We start from the raw sequence: 7,276 nt of genomic DNA on the forward strand, positions 1-7,276 counted from the left end.
GGGAAGCCCCTTCTGGGGCAGCCGTGGCCTTTCGAAGTCATTTCAACATAACCTAACTATGAACTTGGGATAGGAGGCCGTTGAAAGCTCCAAATGGCTACGTCCTAGCACGTGCGGCAGCTACCACAGATGTCTGCTTCCTAATGTTTTACTCGCATTATAAGCATGGGGCCCACCCAGCTCGCACTACAAATGGGACTGTAATATGCCACATCAAAGAGAACTTACCCGAAAGAATCTGACTGCATTCCACAGCATTCAGCCAGGGCTTAAAAAGACAAAGCTGCACATGGTCTTCCCTTTGTCTTTCTCATTTCCCCCAGCAGGAAACTATGCCCAAAATATTTAAGCTCGTTCATTCACCGCTTTGTTTTACACTATGCGGTTTTGAGCAAATCACTTGCGGTTGTAATCACATTTGTAACTGGGAGGAAACTCCTACGGCCTGGAACAATTTACGAGGGACTTTCATCACCTCCCTCCAAGTTTGTTGTCCGTTAACTTAGGATGTAAATACCTAAACATCAAACTACAGATGCCTCTGCCACAACGAGCTACAAAATAAAATTTTAAAAAAGGACTATATGCATCGAGTTAAAGCATATAGGAGTCCTTCTCCATCTGTTCAGCACGGAACAATGGCATCCCACAAGAATACTGCTTTCACATACATTTTGAAGCACCACCTGGATGCACCTATAGACTAGAATACTGCAGAACCACCGGCATTTGGTCCATAGTTACTACGTCAGCATTTCCAAACAGATCTAGAATGGCAACAGAGCCAACTCTGTGCGGGTTAACTAATGGATGAGCAACAAGTATTACAATTAGACCAGGAAAAATATATTTTAATCTTTGAGCGAATACCATAGCCGATCTAGAGAACTGATATTCCTTCTACCCCATGCCCCTGCACGACAGCACTTACAGAAACTAATATGCGCATTAGTATCAACTGTTTATCCTTTTGGGTGGAGCCAAAAATGATTTGTGTATGCTAGGACCATTTCACTGAATACGGTAGAATAGAAAGCCACCTAAATAAATCTGCAGTTAAAAAGCTCCATTACAAAGTCTCAGCCACTAAACTTCTATGAACCCTCTTCTGTTGTCTCATTCCATCGATGTAACTGTCACGAGTTGACAACACATTCAAGAACTGACATGATAAAAAAAAAAATTCTGATAATACAAATTCACAGTTTTGAATAAAGCAAACTCGTTCTTACTACGATTATTTTTAGAAAGGTTTCCTTAAGAGAAGAACGACAGATTGGGGAACAGAAACAAGTCATTACAGCAGTAAGAAATATCTTTTTCCACGATTTCACGTAGTCGCAGAGTTGCAACAAGCAGCATTCTAGTTTCCGTGTTTCAATATATTGCCACATGGGCAGTACACTTCTAGAGGAACTGTGCAGACCACCCTCCAATAACACAATGGGGAATCAAAATATCAGACACAACAAGAAATTAGCATGGCACTCAGCCTGAGGAACAATTGGGCCTGATTTATAGCCGGCCTCAAACGGATCATCTTTACATTTGTCAAAGTGTTAACTAAAAAGAATGCTCCGTAGGGATTCCTCAATAAACAATCTATGTAGCACATTAAATTCCTCCGGTATATTAGGGTCTATGTTTAAGCACATCCACCAGAAATTAGAATTTAAGTGTCAGGGATTATACAAACCCAAAAAAATGACAATTCCTTCAGATTGGAGGGTGTAAATCACATGAGGAACTGTCACCGAGAAAACTTGGCAAGCAAACAGACGCGAACATATGACTGAATCAGGGATGCGAGTCTATTGTAGACGAAAACACTGTATGTTCGCCTGGATTTGGCAGATTGTGGCCGTTTATTTCCATATTAAACGGGCTAGCACTGAGAGACGACACATGGAATGCAGGAATGGGAGATTACCAGGGCCCTGGCAAGCGCTGTGTCTTTCTGCATCTTGTGTACCCAAGACAACCAACGACAGACTGTAAAACATGAAATTATGATAGCCAATATGCCATAGATGTGTTAATCTAAGATACCATTACTTCTGTCCCTGTGGCGCTGTACCCCCATTCATTCTTAACCCTTTACACCAAGCCGCTCACCCTCGACAGGCATGGCCCCTTGCCCTATATTGGCACTGTATCACACCATACTCTTCAATGGCACCCTACCGAGCTCCTCACCGGCTCTGCTCCTTCAACCTACCTAGCCCCTTACCAGCACCATCCCTCAATGTTCACGGCACCGACCCTCACCAGCACACGACCCAGCCACCTCATCTGACCTTCTGTCAGACAGCGGGCTCCCCGAGTTTCAAAAGTGAGCCGACGTCCGGGCCCGAGGTAGCTGGAAAACCTCGGCGACCCGTATGAACGGGACCGGTGCCGGTGAGCGGACTCTTCTCCGAGGCGGCCTCAATGTAACTGACGCTGCCGCTGACTCCGCCCCGCAGCATCATCAGTGGTGTGTTCGAGCGCCGAGAGCCACTCGGCATATCTCTCGTCACCATGCGTCACGAACTACGGCGGTCCGAGCCACAACCTCAGTCGCGCCACGGCGCAGCGTGCGTTCTCCAGGGGCTACCCTGTGTCTCAGCTGCAGAAATTCCCTAGTCTGCCAAGGCCTAAGGCCGTCTGGTCACCTCCTGCTCCTACAAACCACCAGGGCCCGTGTCACGTCCCGATGGCGTCTGCTTTCTCTCAGCAGATGGTACTTCTTGGGCGTGGTTATGAAAGTGGGCGTTGTTACCAAAGGACTTGATTAACTGGCAGATTGCTGCAACTGTTAACTGATCAGGTCGTTAACGGTAGTCACCGTTCTGTATCTATAGCACAAATGTCTTTTGTTGGCCATCTTCAGTCTCTTCATGTAGACCTAAGAGAGTGTATGTAACTCTTCAGCTACATCAACAATGATATGAGTAAAATTAGAAATCGAACATGTTTGTGTATAACCATCACCAGAGTTCAGGTGTTTTAGTATACAGTTTTCATGACTTATTACCAGGTCTCGAATAATCATAAAAAAGTTACTAGATCTGCAGGTCCAGTAACTTGAATAATTTACGCGACCTAACTAATGTACTTTAACCCTAAATTGTAGTCATTATGTCATCCCAGGCAATATTTTATTTTGCAAAGCCACATTTTTCTTCATTATCACATTGTGAGAAACACCCTATATGTATGTTCGGCATTCTTGCTGTCCCAAAAACCTGTTTGGTTTCATTAAATAGACTAAACCGTTGCTCCATGCATAATAAGAATCTGGCCCACATGCAGGCTACACATTTTATTTTATTTAGCATGAACTAGACCTGAAGACATTCGGTATCAGAGTGCTTTACATTAGGACCAGTTTTGTTACAGAAGAACACATTTATTTTTGTTAGGCACGGGAAGATTAAGTGATTTGCCCAGATTCACAGGCTGTTGAGTGTCATTACTGAGACTTGAACCCCGTTCCCCAGCTGTGTTCTGGTTTGTTTTCATCTTATTAAAAATATTTTGTATCATAAAATTATAAAACAAAGACTCTCACACAACTGGAATTTATTTTGAAATGTTTGCATAATTCACTTTTTAAATGTGTACCACAGGGATGTGGAATTCCTATAGCCTAACACCCAGGACATATTGTTTGTGGTCAAGGACAGGAAGTTTTCATGTTTATTTTGTCATTAGGACAAGTAGGCCCAACCCCCTGCAGCACAAATATTTGGCTGTTAGATTATTATACCACAGTATGTATCGGGGAAGGGCATTGTCTGCAGTCAAGGTAATAGTTGTGTCTGTATATTAATGCTGTTCAAACTTGTATTTGTGGCCCATCAATATAAGGCCTTTATTATTAGGGTGAGCGCTCCAAGGAAATCTTGTAAGTTCAGACTTCACTACTGACATTGGTTCCAGTATAAAAATGTGTACACACGTTTGCAAAGTTTAACAATATAAGGCTGCATATAATGCTTCCAGGATGCTCTCTGATTAGATGCAAATATATACAAATGCTTGAAAGCAAGATTGATGATCCTTTGCTTTCAAAATGAAATGTTCCTAAAATGCAACTTGAAAAAAGCATTTCGCTAAACTACTGTGTAAGTTTAGCTACCATTTCTTTGAAACATAGTTTAGCAAAATGTGCTGATGCATGCTAACATTTTCCCAAAATATTCATAATAAAAAATCAGTGTAACCAGTTGCAACAAAATGATAGGAAACAGAAATAAACAAGCATTGGCAAAGCCAATAGGTATGACATAGGTGGTCAGCCTTTTGGTTATGTTAATGCATGTCTTGTTTTGACATGGGTTTTGTAAAACTTTATTGTTGTGGGTGCTGCTAGGCCCTCATCATTTTAACAAACGTTGGCGAAAGCAAAAATATTTTTGGTCTCAAAAACCAAACATTGCCACAGTAGTTCCTGTCACTCAACAAAACTGCTTTGCGTGCCAATATGCTCCTTGTTAAAGAGCAGAATGCTGTCACTCACAGGGAAGTCAGCTGGTAGATAGAGAGAGACAGAGTATTTTATTAAAAACAAAATGCCAGACCTAAATGGGGGCCAAATTCTTAAAGAAAGTCACAAAAGTGCACACATGGTATATGTCCTTGCAGGAGTGCAGACTTACGGCTTCTTGAATTCACAAGAATTTACAAAAGTAGGTCAGGAAATCATACTCCTAGAAAATATTTGTTAAGTGCATTTTAGCACTGGCACATAATCACGTGCAGATTTCCTCATGCGAAAGTCTGTTACACCGTAACAAGTTGACATTTTTCCCAATCCTGCAAGTTTTATTTCTCCCCTGTTCAGGAGTACATTTCCAACCTTTCTCTATATGGGAAAATATTGGAGCCAAGCTGACGAAAACCCATAAAACATTCAAGTGAGTAGGTTTGCACATACTCAAAAGGGCCTTCCTATCATGGGAAACTATCGCTTATCGCTACCTCCAGCTTCAGTATGTAGATTTGTGGAAAGCTGGCAAAACAAGGGAATTGCTAGTACTCAAACCCTACTAGGGCATGAGCTCTGGCATAATAAGAGAGGCTATTATCAGAGCTCTTATATAATGAGATTGCTGCCATCATTTTTAGCAGCACTACATGTCACCAAAGGGACAATTGGATTTTGTTATAGGACGAGTAGTTCTTTGAAGCAACCTGTCCCATGGACACATAGATATTTTATTAAATTCCACCCCCTGGTACTATAATAAAACACGACATCCTACAACCTTTCATTTCACGTTTCTGTGCAGCACATTTGTCAGACATTTCATCTTACAAAATTCTCGAACTTCGTATTCAAAGAAGTAAAACTAATTGTAGATATAAACTGACTTATGACCTCTGTCTCTGAACACTTAATACATGTGAGAAGATAAAAACAAGATTTAAAGGCATCTTTAATGCTTCTGAAAAACAATGAGAGAGAAAGGGTTTTCTTTGGGGGGTACTCCTATTCCCCTTAGACAAATATTTTCAAACAAAAAGAAGGAGTATGCCCTCGAGGGCATACTCCTTCTTTTTGTTTGAAAATCTTTAATGCTTCTTCACTTTGTGAGTGAACAGAACACCTGTTTGTCAGCTTACTAGAAGGGGCGAGTTGATCCTAAATATAGCGCACCACTATAAATCTGGCTCGCCATAGCGAGTCGGGAGTAGATTTGTTGAGGTCTGATTACTAACATAAACATGTTCTGGAGACATCTCTGGTGGCACACCGATAATCCATACATGCCAATATTTGCACAGCAGAAAGAGGGAGATTTAAAAATATATTTGGGGGGGGGGGGGGGCTGTTACTGTCCCCATTGACTTGTATTGGAGTGGAGACAAATTCAGGCAAGAGAAGGCTGAATTGAACCTATTTTTGGTTTTTAAAATCTAGCAGGAGTCTTCCACCTGAATCACGTCTATTAGTATGTGTGATAATTCTTTACTGGATAGCACAAACAGAGAAAATGAGGCTGAAGGGGCCCACGCCTGCCTCTCACAATACTACCAAAGATGGCATGGTGTCCTTCTATGCCAATGCCTAAGGGAAGTACCAAGTCGATACTTAATCTCCTAATTTTTATTTTTTTCCGGCAATTGGACGTGTCGGGCTTACTCATGTAATGTGACATGCTTCATTTTAGGTCACCTCTTCCCACCCTGGTAAGATAGTACTACCAGGGCATACTCAACCTTGGGTTGAGCTATCCTGAGGGAGTTCTTAGATATTACTACTTTTTATGGATAGCTTTGGTGCTGTTACTATCTAGAAGTACCGCAGGAGCTCCTACAAAAGTATTCTTTATTGCCGTGGTGTCCTGGATACAATTAAAATACTGCTACGTTATTTCGGGTTATGGGTATGGATCCTTAGGCATTGTGATAGAAGTACACCATGCCATCTTTTGTGCTTTGTGATAATCCTTTCCTGTAGCAGTTATACTGGGAAATTCATTTAAAAGCCACAGTAAAAGTGTAGCATTGGTTACAAATTAAAACCAGAAAACAAATTAAATTTGCTAGTTATGATTTAAACCACAATCCATAACTTGCACAGCAGCAATTCTCATTAATTTATCTTTAACCAGATGCAATTACAAATGTTTGTATCATGGATAACATCTTTTCCAGGAGTATGTTAGAACATCTTGCAGCTTTTGTTTATAAAAATGGAATTATCCCAGTGAGCCTTCTGGTTTTAGGTCAAATTGTTTGACAGCTGACAATACAGGTGCTGTTCAATTCATTATTCAAAAGTATCTGTTAGACTAGTAATTTTAACTCCCACAGAATGCTGTTTACCTCAATATAAAAGGGCTAAAATGAATTACACTAAACATGGCACAGAAGCAGAACTTTATTCAAGTAGGTGCCAATGCGTAATTTGGTTTAACTCCTCTCAGTAGTTTTCGAGAAATAGTGTTTACAAAGTTTCTCCAGCTGGGCATGAAGACATTACATTTTAGAGCTACCTAGACTGCTAATCCGCAGAGTTCTATCAATCTGGTTTTGCAGACCTTTGTGAATCCAGAAACTAAATAAATGCTCAGTTATTGGCCAAGGGAGCTTTTTCTCTCTTTGGCCGTTTTGGGTTTGTGGATTCACAGACGGATCAGTAATAATCGAACAATGTGACTGGCTGGGTGCAACTTCAAGAAAATTTCACAGGCATCGGACCAAAAACCCACAGCAACCCTGTATCTAAATCCAGATCCACAGACTTTGCCGAAGATCCAACACGCATATCCTCTGATAAGATCTG

General features: G+C 41.2%; 1 protein-coding gene across 3 annotated transcripts in view; it reads right to left on the bottom strand.

The window, feature by feature from the left end:
• Window positions 1–2,677, bottom strand: part of MMD (monocyte to macrophage differentiation associated) — a 157,841-nt gene extending 155,164 nt beyond the window's left edge. Inside the window, exon 1 of one of the 3 annotated variants that reach the window (XM_085617166.1) lies at window positions 229–2,677. The gene's annotated coding sequence lies outside the window, so the exon portion shown is untranslated. The remainder of the gene's footprint in view (window positions 1–228) is intronic. The other 2 variants (XM_085617165.1, XM_085617167.1) reach the window with 2 other exon arrangements.
• Window positions 2,678–7,276: the final 4,599 nt, after the last annotated feature.

This window comes from Triturus cristatus, chromosome 7 (assembly GCF_964204655.1).
Source record: "Triturus cristatus chromosome 7, aTriCri1.1, whole genome shotgun sequence".
Taxonomy (NCBI): domain Eukaryota; kingdom Metazoa; phylum Chordata; class Amphibia; order Caudata; family Salamandridae; genus Triturus; species Triturus cristatus.